Raw genomic sequence first — 13928 nt, forward strand, 5'->3', positions numbered from 1 at the left:
TACTAAGATACATATATAATTTTCATCAGTAATCATAATCAAATGGGCTCATGTTATTGCCATTAATTATAAATTAAGAGTGGGTGATGGCCGCATAAACATTGATGCTTGCACATTCATTGTCTGGAGCTATAACTTGGAAATAATATTCTGTTGATCCTTATAAAGCCAGGGTTTTATAAGACAAAAGCATATCATATGGCTAGATAGAAGATAGCATGTTGGGCCCTGCACATGATCCTTGTTCCGACCTCTATAGGATGCGTGAAGTCCTGGGACTGATCGATGGGACTGGGTGATCCACAGTCCACTGTAGCCTGTTTCCTATCAGGGTGGAAGCTCTGGAAGGATGTATCTGCGAGAGCTGGTATGTTGGGGGCTGCAATTGTAACAGGCCTGTTAGGATGTTCAGAACAGTTAGGCAAGGTCTGTCAGTGTGTCTGGACCAGTCCTCCTTCAGAGTCACTGATGTCCATAGGAGCCTGTGTGTCCCTGTGGCTGGTATTCCATGTTGAGGAGTCCCAGAACAAGCTCTAAGTACCTTCAGAGTGCTCAGGATGTGTAGGCCATCAAGCTAGAACTCTCCAGGAAGTCAGAATGTTGCCCATGTCTTTGTTACTCCCAAACCCCTGCAGAGGTCTATATGAAGATAGATTTCTCCAGTTGGGAAATTAAAGCGTATGCAAAGAAGGATGCTAGAGGTGGGATTTTTATTCCCTTTCTTGTTTCTAGCATGTGCTTCTAGAGGGGACAGGGAGTGAGGATCCATCCAGAGGCCAGCCTAGGCTAAATAAGACTTCTGAAAATGGTATAGAAAAGGTTCTCTTAATATTTTAGTTATATTGCTAATACAGCACTAACACATTGTACTTTGATAGACTTTAGCCACTTTAACATGGCTTAAAAGAACTTTCATTATATGGTTCCAGAATGGGTTTTCCAGAAATAGACTCCGAAGAATTTTAATCTGAAATAAGAATAAGAAATAGACTCTGAAATAAGTTTATTTGGTCAATAAAGGAAGCACTGATAGAGAAGAGTGCAAATGAGATATATAATAAGTCAGTATCTTATTAAGGTAGTTACCACTGAAGGTAACTGAAGATTATTCCACTGAGGAAAACTCTGGTAGCTGTTGTGGAGCCTATACCATAGAATTGTCCCACCAGAGGGGCAAGGGAGCTGGGGTATTTCTTAAACAACTCTCAGCAGGCTTCAGTTGAAGACTGCTATTGGGGTAAGTAGGCAGCACCTCTGGCCAGGTTCAGAGGCAGGTAAAGTGGCTTCAGTGTTATTTGCCTGTTAAAGTCCTCAGGCTAAAAAAGAGAAATGGTGATGTGTGGAATTTGGACCTGCATATACTAAAGAGATACAGGCAAGACTCTCACAATATCTGCCACAGATCCCTTTCTGTTTACCTAGCCTCATTCCTTCTGATGTCACATGCTCTAGGAATTCTTACTAGCTTGCTGTTTCTTTCACGATACAAGATATTTACTGAATATATACTGTATTCTAGGTACTTCATCAGGTACTCAAAATGCAACAGCAAACAAGATAGAAAGGGTCCCTGCTTTCAGGGACACAATGTTCTTTCTTCTTTCTGAAACATTATTTTTCATTGCCTACTGTCTTAGTCTGTTCAGGCTGCTGTAACAAAATATCATAAGCTGGGTGGCTTATAAACAACAGACATTTATTTCTCATGGTTCTGGAGCCTGGGAAGTTCAAAATCAAGGTGTCTGCATATTTGGGGTCTGGTGAGGGCCCACCTTCCAGACAGCTGTCTTGTCAGTGTAACATTACATGGCAGAAAAGGCAAGGCAGTTCTCTGGGGCCTGTTATATAAGGGCACTAATTTCATTCATGATGTCTGTGCTCTTACGACCTAATCACCTCCCAAAGGCCCCACCTCCTAATACCAACACATTGGTGATTAGGTTTCAACCTATGAGTTCTTCTGGGATGGGGGGTTACAAACATTCAGACCATAGCATCCACCTAATACACTTGTTCACAAATGAGTCTGCTTTTTTCCTCACAAAAATGAGAGCCTTACGAAGGCAGAAACCATTCCTGCCTCATTCACTGCTGGAGTCTCAGCCCCTGGCAAAGAGTTTGGCATACAGCATGTGTCCAATACATTGCAGTTGACTGTGTGGTACTATAAGTGATTATAAATGTGAAAGTTGGCTTGGCTAGAGTAGGATATCCTTGAGGGCACTCATGCCTTATTCAGTTTTGTATCTCTGGAACATAACACGTCTTGGCACTTTATAGGTATTCAATATTTTTCATAGAGTTAAATTCAGTGTAATCAAATTGAATTATTATTTGAAATACATTGACCCAGATATACTGATAACTTGAGATCATGTTTCATAAATTATCATTGAAGGAATTGGAAATATTACATTTGAAAAAGACAAACCTCAGAGAGGACATAGCACTTGTCTTGAAATGTCATTGGTACTGATAAAGAAAAGATGGGCTTGTTGAGTCTGTCGCAGAATAAAACATATTTTAGCACTAAATTAGAGCTATCAAATTTAGTATGCTACTGTCAGGGGCCATTATTTGCACATCATTGGAAATGCCCAAGCAAAGACTGGAATGTGGTAGAGAAAATTTAGCAGTAATACATGCAGTTGATATAAGTACCTGAGATTCTATGATTCTTCTAGATAATTACAAAGCAATATATTTCTTCATCTTTGTAAAACATAATTTTACAAAGAGTGTTCTAGGAGAAAATTATCTCTACCTTTTCCCCAAGGAGGTTGTGTGTTCAGCTAATCATTGAATTGCTTTATACCTCACAAGTGGTTTTCAGATAATCCTTGCAGAGATTCCTTGCATAGGCAGACAAAGCATTATCCCCATTTAACATGAGAGATGACAGATGCTTATAGAAATTAACTCATTTGTTAAAGGTCACACATGTAGTAATTGATGGAAATAGAACTTGAACCTAGGTATTTGTGCTTTTTCATCCCAAGCTGTCTACCTGCCATACCATGCCACTTCGATTATTACTGAAGTTCAGAAAGGAAAAACACAACCATCTTTCCAAATAATAATGCAGAGCCTCCCTTGCAGAAGAACTCTGACAAGCCCTCTGTAATTTATAGTTGAGAATTGAGTTTAAGTGGCATGATCAACAGCACACAAAAAAGCAGAAACAAGACTAGGTTTAGAACACAGGGCTCTAGTACCTCAGGTTGCCCCGCAGAATCTTACTGCTTTTTCTGGGAGGAATTATAATGATGCTTTTATGTTTCTGGACAGGAAATGTTTATAAATTATAATGTACCATTTGCAAGTGTTGTTACCTTATGAATATTAAAAGATTAGGAAATGACATTGGCTTTTGTTTAAAACCTTAAGTGACCCTATAAGCAGACACAATAAATGATTGCTTTTATTGCAGTGCCCTCTAAATATTATTAAAACTCTTTATAGTTGGCAATAAATAATGACAAAGGAATGCTTGATTTATAGCAATTATAGTACAGATGAGTTGGATTCATGTGCTGCACTGTGATGAAGATAATAGCTCAAAACACATGAGAAACAGTCACTCAGTGAAATATGAGCTGATTTGCATGATCCATGTCCCTTGAGTAACCTGTAATTGGCTATTATGAAATGGACTAAGAACGATTTGGACTAAGGAGAGGACCGGATTACCATATATTTTACGTGGATATTTTATATTTCCAACACCAAAATATTTTGTGGCATAGAGAGTCTGTGCCCCCATATCTAACATGTAGTGGTATTCGACAGCTAAAGGCCATTCTTCTCTGACACCTTTGAAAATTTTTTTCATTGAAAATGGCATCACGTCAACTTTATTCATAGGGAACATCACATAACATTGCTCTTTTTTACCTTCAAAATGTCTTACATTATTTCTTAGTAGCCCTTTTAAGAGTAAATTTTGAGGATATGGCTGACTTATCATCGTGGAATTCCCAAAGGGATTCCAAGTATATGTGCGACTTAATTTATTCGGCAAGAAAAATTTAGGTAACTCTTATTTTTAATATTTGAGATCTTAGGACATTTCTAGTGAAAACTGGCTTCATTAATGTTTTAAATATTTGCCTGAATCTTCCCTGGACACTCCTCCCAGTAGAAAACCACACCAAAAAACAATACACATAAACACTGGTTATTTTTCTTTTTTGTGGAATTAACTGCTATTTCTGAAAAGCAATGAAGGGAATTCTGCCAAACAGTATTTCATGCCTAGACTTTCTGTCACGCTTCTGAAATCCTATTCTCATTTTCACACAAATAACCCAAGGGATACAGTTAGTCCCACTGTAAGTGGGATCATCAATGTTTATCCTAAGCTATGGCTACAGCAGCCATAAAGGGAAAAGGTATACCATAATTAAGAGCTATAGCCAACTAATTAAGTCAAATTGTATCTAATTATAAATCCAATAATCTGTGTCCAAGCTAGTTGCTGATAGCTATGGGAAAATAATATAATTTTCATTAATCTCCATTATGGTTTGCTATTTGAGGTCTTTTTAAATTGAAAACATGTTTTTATAAGACAAATACTATAGCCCTAATATGTTAGTGTAGGAATAAATAAGTAAAAAAAAAAAAAGAAAACAAAAACAAATCATTTCAGCAAAGAAAATTTTGCCTTTTAAAATTTACAAATTAATGATGTTAATTATTGAGTATTCTTGGAAATTTTTAAAGAAAATTATAAATAATTCTGGTGCTAGATAATTATTCAATGCACTGTAATAAAATATTCCTTAAACAAATTAAGAAGGATATTTAAAAATTGGAAATAGCAGAGGATGTATTAAATAAGAAGATAGAAAGGAAGGTGCACATAATGAGAAAATTTGGAGTTATGTGCTCTCCAGGTAAGTAAACTAGGGATGACTTATTATAATGACTGTCTTCAAATAATTGAAGAGCATAAGGAAGGTGCTAACAAACAGTTTTTAATATATATTATGAATCTGATGATAACTACATTAAAAACATTGGTTTCAACATAAGGAATTTACCAAATGTAAAGATTATTAATGTTATATAATCTCCTACAGAAAGCTATGAAACTTTCATCTTTGGATGTCTTTAAAATAGGATGAAAAAAATCAATCTGGAATATCTGGATATCACAAATACATGCAATAACTCTAAATGTCTCTCTTACTTCTCATGTTGCTCGATAATTTAAAGAAAATAAAAATCTATGTTGGCTTATGGTATGTTTAAGAATAAATCCATTTTGAAATACAAGTGGGTGAGCCTACTTTCTTGGAGGTAAAAGAAACGTAGTAGGCTATGTGTAATGTGACCATAGAGATCATGCATCAGTCATGTAACAGTTCATTTGCAAAATCCCAGGTCCCAGGTTAATAATCTTGTCATAGCCCAGCAATAGTGATGCACATGGGTTGTTACATGAGTAACACCTGAGCATGATGATGCATTCATGGGTCTATTAAATAAACATGTATTGGCCATCTACTACATGTAAGCCACTGTTGCTAGACAGATGTTGTATAGAACACAAAGTACAAAACAACCTCAAGGAACTTATGTCATAGAAGAGAAGATAAGACCTGTACATAAATTACTAAAATAAAATGAAAATAGTGTCATGACGGAGATATTAATAAGGTGTTATGGTCTCAAAGAGGAAGTAACCATCTCTTAGAAATGATATAGCAGGGGATGTTATAGTAATTATGCTATTTGATTGCCAGGCATGGTGACTCATGCCTGTAATCCCAGCACATTGGGATTGCCTGAGCTCAGGAGTTCAAGACCAGCCTGGGGAACATGGAGAAATCGCGTCTCTACAAAAAATACAAAAATTAGCCAGGCATGGTGGCCTGCACCTGTAGTCCTATCTACTTGGGGTGGGGCTGAGATGGAAGAAGTGCTTAAGCCTAGGAGGCAGAGGATGAAGTGAGCCAAGATCATGTCACTGCACTCCAGCCTGGGTGATAGAGTGAGACCTCATCTCAAAAAAAAAAAAAAAAAAAAAAAAAAAGAAAGAAAAGAAAAATTATATTTGATGACAATGAAGAGCTGATAGGATTTAGACAGGAAAAGAAGGTTGATGATGATACTGTTTTGCAAACCAAGTGAGAATGATGAATTTAAAGAACTTTACAATGAATTTTCATTCTCTTTTTGTTGTTGTTCAGTTCAATCACATATGCCTCTACTATGTGCCAGGTTCTATAGAAGGAGCTGGAAGTTTAAATAGAGCTTATCCTTATATAGAGCTAATTTTTATTGAATTGTAATTTTTTAACTGGTGATCCTTTCTTCTAGAAGAGTATACGTATTTGCTCTTCTCATTCTCTCCTCTCTTTGAAGGTGATTGAATCCATGCCCATGGCTTTTATTACTATCCACATAGCACACAAAATTGGATATTCAATCTAGAATAGAACTCTCTTCAGAGTTCCAGGCTGTATTTCAGGTAAAAGTTACCTACTTAATATCTCATGTAAGACTACCTTAAAAAAGAAATTGTAATATTTTCCCCAAAACTTGGCCTTTCCCTATATTCCCTATCTCAAGAGATGTCTCCACTATTATTTTATGCAAATCTAAAACCTAGGAATCATCTTGATTATCCACTTCCCCCTATATGTCATAATTGATTCACCAGTCAATTTTAACAATATAGCTTTTTAAAAATCCCTTAGGTTTATCCAATGTCTTGTGATCTCCTGACAATACATTGATCCTCATTACCATTTTCTTTCATATGGACCACTGTAATACATTATTTCTCTGCATCAGTTTTTGCTTCCTTCCAATTCATTCCCCATACTGCACCTGGAATTATTTTTGTAAACTCAACTTTATCATGTAACTTTCCTGTTTAAAACCTTCCAAAGGCCAGCAGAATAAAGAGTACATTTCTTAACACATGTCCAGGATCTTTTGTGATCTGATTCCTGCCTAGGTCTCCTACTTGATCTGACAGAGGAATCTCCCTCACTGTCTTGGGTGAAGGCTTTGTTCAGATTCTTACTCATGCCATTCTTCCTCTTGCATTGTGAATTCTCTGCATTTGCTTTTGTCTGGTTGGGAGTACTTTCTACCACCTCCACTACTTTACTTTCAACTGATTTACTTCTACTTATTTTTTAGATCTCAGCTCAAATCACCTCATTAAGAAAACTATCTGTTACCTCCAGTACTTTTGAATTGTGGTATTTCTTTTAATTGTAAAATTATGTGGCTAAGGTCTATCTCTTATTAGACTATACAGGCCATGAAGAAAAGGATGACATCTGTTTAGATCACAGCATATCCAGACTATTCTTGTACAGTTCTGGCACCAGTGTATGCAATAAATATTTGTTGATCAAATATGTAAAAAGTAGATGAACATGTAATTCAATGGTGAGAAATAAAGTTGAATAATGTGAAGACAAATTCATTGTTTAACATGGTAAAAAGTACATGCATCGTCTCCAGTCCCCAAACCTCTCACTCAAAATGTATAAACACACAACCAACAAGAATAGGACAATAGTCTAAAGTAGACTAGACAGTTAAATTAATTAGGGATTGAAAGTGAACTAAATGAGTTGAATCTGTCTTAGCAAAGCAGGGATTGCTATCACCTTAAAGATCTTTGAAATAAATACCAAAGAGAGATAAACTAATTTCTACCCACAGAATTCCAGAAAGTCTCAGATACTAGGGGCAAGTATCATGGAAGAAAGTGACGTGAGGGGCTGAAAACAGGGGGATTGTTTGAAAATCTGTTGGAAAATCTGTTGAAAAAAAAAAAGCCATCGTACAATCCAGGTACCACACTTCTCTACTCGACATGCATTGAACTAGATGATAAAGTGTTTCTCTACCTTCAGATGAAACAGGAGAAGTTTTTGCCATTGAAAGTAATGGCAAAAACCACAGTTACTTTTGCACCAACTGAATATTATCTACAAAAGTTTAACTGGAAAATCTCAAGACTCAGAAACACCAGACAAGTGGAGATCAAGGATGAGACACTGCTCTGGTAATGGGAGGAATAAATGAGAATATACACACGCAATTTGAAAACTCTAAGTCTCTTTGTTATACTCAACTCCAAGAATGTGGGCAGAGATGGATAGAACAGAATACTCACCAGGCAAAAGATGAGAGTATTCTATTCTAGAGAAACTGATCATCTCTAGAAAAGCCTGCAGATAATGATATTTGTGGGTTTTGGAATATTTTTTGTGTTTTTACACAATCGTATTGCTGTAAGTTCACCAATCAAGTCACATCGATGTATACATAGCTTCTAATCATCTTCTTAATAACTTACTCTTAAATTTGATAGTTACTCAAGAATAACCAAATAATTAAGGAATGTTCTAAAACATGAAAGAGAAAGAACAAACAAAAGGCATTTTCATAGGAAACAGAAACAAGGCAGGCAACAGAAGAAAATGTTTTGGAAAATCCTCTAAGTAATTATTTCAAAGTAGGATATGAGGTTGCATCCAGGAAATAAGAAAATAACTCAAGGAACAAAAACAATGCATCAGAAAATGAAAAACATGATACCCGAACTGAAAATTTTAATAGGAGGTTTGAAAAATAAATTCAATAAAATCTCCAAAACTGTTGAATAAAATAACCTGTGAACAATACATGAGAAAAGAATTATAGAATTAAACTAGAAAGACTAACATATGGCTAAAATTAGTTCCAGAAAGAACAGAAAACTGAAAGGGCAGAAATTATCAAAGAAATGATATATGACTATAAGACTGTCTTCTAGAACTAAAGAATACGAGTTCTCAAGTCAAAATAGGCCATGTGGGGGTCTGGAGGATAAGGCGATATACTTTGTAATTTCAGAATGCTGGAGGTAAGAAAAGTTAATGAAAGCCAGGTCACAAAGAATTGATACAGCTTCAGAGATTGGCAAGCACGTTGACTGTTGATTTAAGGCTACTCTCATTTTAACTCTTGAACAAACCAATAAACAAGCAGTGCAAAGGTATATACAAGACAAGGACACAAGTAAACAAACATTGCTCCACATGGCTTCCCTGGCTCTTCACAGAGGTACATTACAAGTTATGTGGTTAAGATGGCCCACATGGACTAAGGAGTAATCTGCTGAGAGGAGCTCAGAAGTACAGCCTCACTGATGCTGCAATATTGGGCTAAGATAGAGCCATATGAGTACTCAAGAGTCCATAATTAGTAACTTAAACCATATGAGGGAAGTTTTGCTATGGGCCAGGCATGGTGATTCACGCCTGTAATCCCAGCACTTTGGGGGGGACCAAGGCTGGTGGATCACTGGAGGTTAGGAGTTCGGGACAAATCTGGCCAACATGGTGAAACCTAATCTCTATTAAAATAACAAAAATTAGCCAGGCATGATGGTGTATGCCTGGGATCCCATGTACTCGGGAGGCTGAGGCAGGAGAATCACTTGAATCCAGGAGGCAGAGACTGCAGTGAGCTGGGAGCATGCTTTTGTACTCCAGCTTGAGCAACAAGAGCGAAACTCCATCTCAAAAAACCAAACAAAACATCTTGCTATGTCATAATCCTACAATTCTCTATTCTGTTTCCTGTTCCTCACTAGGCTAACACCTGGTCTGACTATATCCTTCCAAACCAATAAAGGCACAGGAACCAGCATGGCCTCAGACATCTCAAAAACAATCTTGGGAAAAAAGGGAATTGAAGACAAACCTTCAATCTCCAAGAAGATTGATTTCTGATCTAGAATTCTATAACAATCCTGACAGATAATAAAGTGTAAGGGTAAAATAAATAAAGACATTTTTATGCGTGCAGGCTCTCAAAAATTGTTTAACTTTTGTGAACCCTTTCTCAGGAAGCTGGAGGACGTATTCCACCAAGAAAATAAACGTTTTAGGATCTAAGGAGCAGGGATTAGTACATAGCAAAACCAAAGAGATTTTCCAGGAAATGGTGAGGAATATCCTCAGGACAAGAGTTGTACGTAGATTTGAGTACAGGAACAGAAATAGATGGAAATAAAATAGAACTGATTGATTGCTTAACTAATTTTGCCTTGTAGAAAACAATATAACTTAAAATATTTAAAAAGGTATTTTTAATTTCAGAAAAAGTAAAAGAAAGTACAACAAAGGTAGTTTATGCATATTATATTATTTTGCTAAGCACTCAGTATTATTGATATAGCCATAATATTATAAACACTATTGGGATAATGGGCAAGATGATATAATATGTGAGGGCCACATTGTTATCTTCTAAAATATACATTAATCTTTTGATCCTGCCATATCATTTCTAGGAATATTTCCCAAAAGAAAATTGTTAAATTTTTAATGACTTATGGCCAAGGTTATTCACTTTGATATTATTTATAATAGCAAAAACTGGATATGATTTGATGAATTTAATGGAGAACTGACTCAATAAACTATGGTACATTCCCACAATAAAATATAATGCAGTTATAGAAAAGGAATAAGGAAAATCTTTGTATACCAAGTGATCTCTTAAATATATTGTTAAATGGCAAACGTCAAAATATATAATAATTGTGACTTATAAATGCAGAGCAAATAACTGAACTACTAAATCGCTACTTTGTAATTCCTAAAGAAATTTAAAAATCAAGTTAAAATTATCATCACATGAAACTTAGAAAAAGGTTTTAAATTGAATTTTAAAGTAGACACATTAGGTTGCCATCCCCTGAATCCAAATTTTAGTCATAACATCTACTGAGAAAAAGAGTACCAAACATTATCCAGACCTGATGTTCTTCTGGAGGTCTGACAGGAAATCTTAAGTCATCATCTTACATTCCATTTTTAAAAACTTCTTATTTATCTTAACAAATTCACATAGTTGGTACATTCTACTCCATCACATATGCACTTATTTTGATACAACACTATCAATATTTTAATTATATACCACTAAGCAAAATTGATGCTCTAGAAATATGTATCTTATATCTTCTGTAGTTTCACGTATTTTCCACCTTTCTAGCTTGAAGATTTTCACCATAACCTCTGTGTGTGTGTGTGTGTGTGTGTGTGTGTGTGTGTGTGAGAGAGAGAGAGAGAGAGAGAGAGAGAGAGAAAGAGAGAGAGAGATGCAACATTTTCACAAAGTTTGGTGGTTAAGGCAGAAGAATAGCTTGAATCTGGGAGGCAGAGGTTTCAGTGAGCCAAGATCACACCACTGCACTCCAACCTGGGCAACAGAGTGAGACTCCTCTCAAAAGAATGTTTAAGATGATAATAGGAATGTCTTTCTATTTGGTTGGTTTTATTTGAAAATAAAAGAGACATAATTAGGATTGTTGGCAAGTGAGGAAAGGCTAAGTGGAAGAGTACGGAATGAAGTGGTAGAACGAAATAATGTTTGATGGATCAGTACAAAAAATAGAAGAGGAGAAATGGAAGAGAACACAAAAAAGACTGCAGAAAATACAGTAGCTCAGTAAACTATGGTATACAATATTCAGTCAAACTAATACCAACTCAAAATAGGTGGGACTCACTTCCATATCCAACTCCAAAGTCCTCCAATGAATTTATCTCATTTTCTAGACTGTCCTAGTATTTTAGATACTACCGTTTGAATATAAATGAAATTTTAATTCCTCTGCTTACTATGTACTAGGCACAGTTGTAAATGCCTAAATGTATTGCCTCGAGCAATCCCTTGAGTAGTATGGAGCAGGATATACATCTTCATTCTACAGATCGATAACTGAAATACAGAAAGGCTAAGTAACTTGCACAAGTCAGACATCTAGTAAGTTGTAGAATCAGGATTCAAGTATAGGGATTCTAATTCCAGGACCTGCATGCTTAATCAACTCTAATATAAGCAGTCAGGTTTGATTCCTTATGGATTTTCATTGTTAAAACTGTGTAATAATACTCTCTTTTCAGACTTTTAACACGTCTTTAAAATAACAGCAAACTGAAGCAACTTCATAAGTCGAATAAAAATCACTTTTTAAAGAAGAAAATAACAGAAACAGGTATTCTTTGTATAGAACAGAGGATTTCTAAGATAAAAACAATACTACACATGTATGGTAATTTACCAATATAAATATCACTAGTTAATCTTAAAGTTATGCAAGATGACTGGTCAAGGTCCTAAATGATCCGTGGAAAATTAGTTTCACATATAAATTCAATTGTGTTAATAGTGGTTATTAATCAATGTCAACAATAGCAAGTAACATAAGATTGGTTACTTCTATTAATAAGCAAGCAAAATTGGCGTCTTCTGTGACTCAACAAAAGTTATGTTAAACATTAAATTGCAAAAACTTTTTATCATAATATGCATAGTTTTTCATCTTATTGGCCCTGACATGTCATGATAAAAGGGCTAAGATTTATAACTAAATATGTGCAGGATGTAGTAAATATTCTGCTCTAAAATCCTTATAGCACTTATAGCCACTGGGCATTATTAGAGCTACTGGACATTATTATAATGGTTTAATTAAATGTTTTAATGCATTCTGGACATTTTCCCATTTGCACAAAAAATAAATCTCTTTTTTAGTTCATTCCGTTCTTAGTATATGTACTAAAAACTAAATTACTTAACTGGTTGAAAAAACACAGGAACTTTTCATTTCCTTTTAAATAGAATAAAATGCTCATATGTTCTATAATGGTGCTAAGAGCTAAACATCTTAAGAATAATATATTCAAACTGACATTTAACTTGTCAATTAAGGAAATTATCTTAGTTTCATGTTCTGTTTACAGTGGGAAGTTTATGTTTTTAGGTTAACTGAGGGTTGATATTTTAAATGATGGCAAATTTCCAGAGTCAAATGGAATCTCTCTTGCAAGACATAATTCAAGCTAGAATTGACTGCCTTCAGGCAGACAACACTTCTACCAAAAGTCACCAACATCTTGACTCTATATATATAAATACTGAGGCATCACAGTGCTGTTGAGGCAACCAAGACTTGAAAAACTAAGCCATCAAACAAAAGAGAGTCATAGAATGGTGAATCAATATTTTGTGAGTCATTTTTCCCCTATGAGTATTTGTATATCTTGGCTCTCACTCAGAGACTGTGAATCCAGGCAGATAGCCATAGTGATAGGGTAGAGATGCCAGCAGAGCACAATCTCACAAGACTAGAGAGACAAATGTCAGGAGGTCAAGGCCCTATGATTAAAGGGGCTGAGATCCAGTGAGATGGGAGTCACAGAGTGAACAAGTCAAATTCTCAGTGGTTTCCGCCTCTAGACATTTTCCCTATTCTTAAGTTTCTCAGAGAAGACCGCTAAAATGCTAAGCAGAAAATCACTGGAAAGCAAAATGAAGTTAGAATTAGTAAGATTAATAAGCTCACTGGATATAAGGTTTGTCACTGTATTCCTATGTTATGGGCTGAATTATGTCACCAAATTTATATGTTGAAGTCCTAACACCTGATACCTCAGAATATGACTATTCGGAGATAGGGTCTTTAAAGGGGTAAGTTAAAATGAGGTTATTACTGTGGATTCTAATCCAGTATGACTGGTGTCCTTATAGGAAGAGATTTGGACACAGAGAGGGAAGACAATGAGAAGACGCAAAGAGAAAGCAGCCATCCAAACCAAACCTCAGAAGACACCAACCTTACCTACACATTGTTCTCAAATTTCTAGCCTCCAGAATTATGATAAAATAAATTTTTGGTTTTTAAACCCCCAATCTGTGGTACTTTGTTATAGCAGCCCTACCAAACTATGTCCTATAAACCATCAACGATTTGAAATTGTAAATTTTAAAGGAATAATACTTCAATAACACCGAAAGTCATCGAAACTAAGAAATAAAATAATTAAACCATTCTATAGTTGAACTTTATCCCACTAACTAAAAAATACTCCCCAGAATCCTACATTTTGGGGTCA

Source organism: Macaca fascicularis, chromosome 12, assembly GCF_037993035.2.
Source record: "Macaca fascicularis isolate 582-1 chromosome 12, T2T-MFA8v1.1".
NCBI lineage: Eukaryota > Metazoa > Chordata > Mammalia > Primates > Cercopithecidae > Macaca > Macaca fascicularis.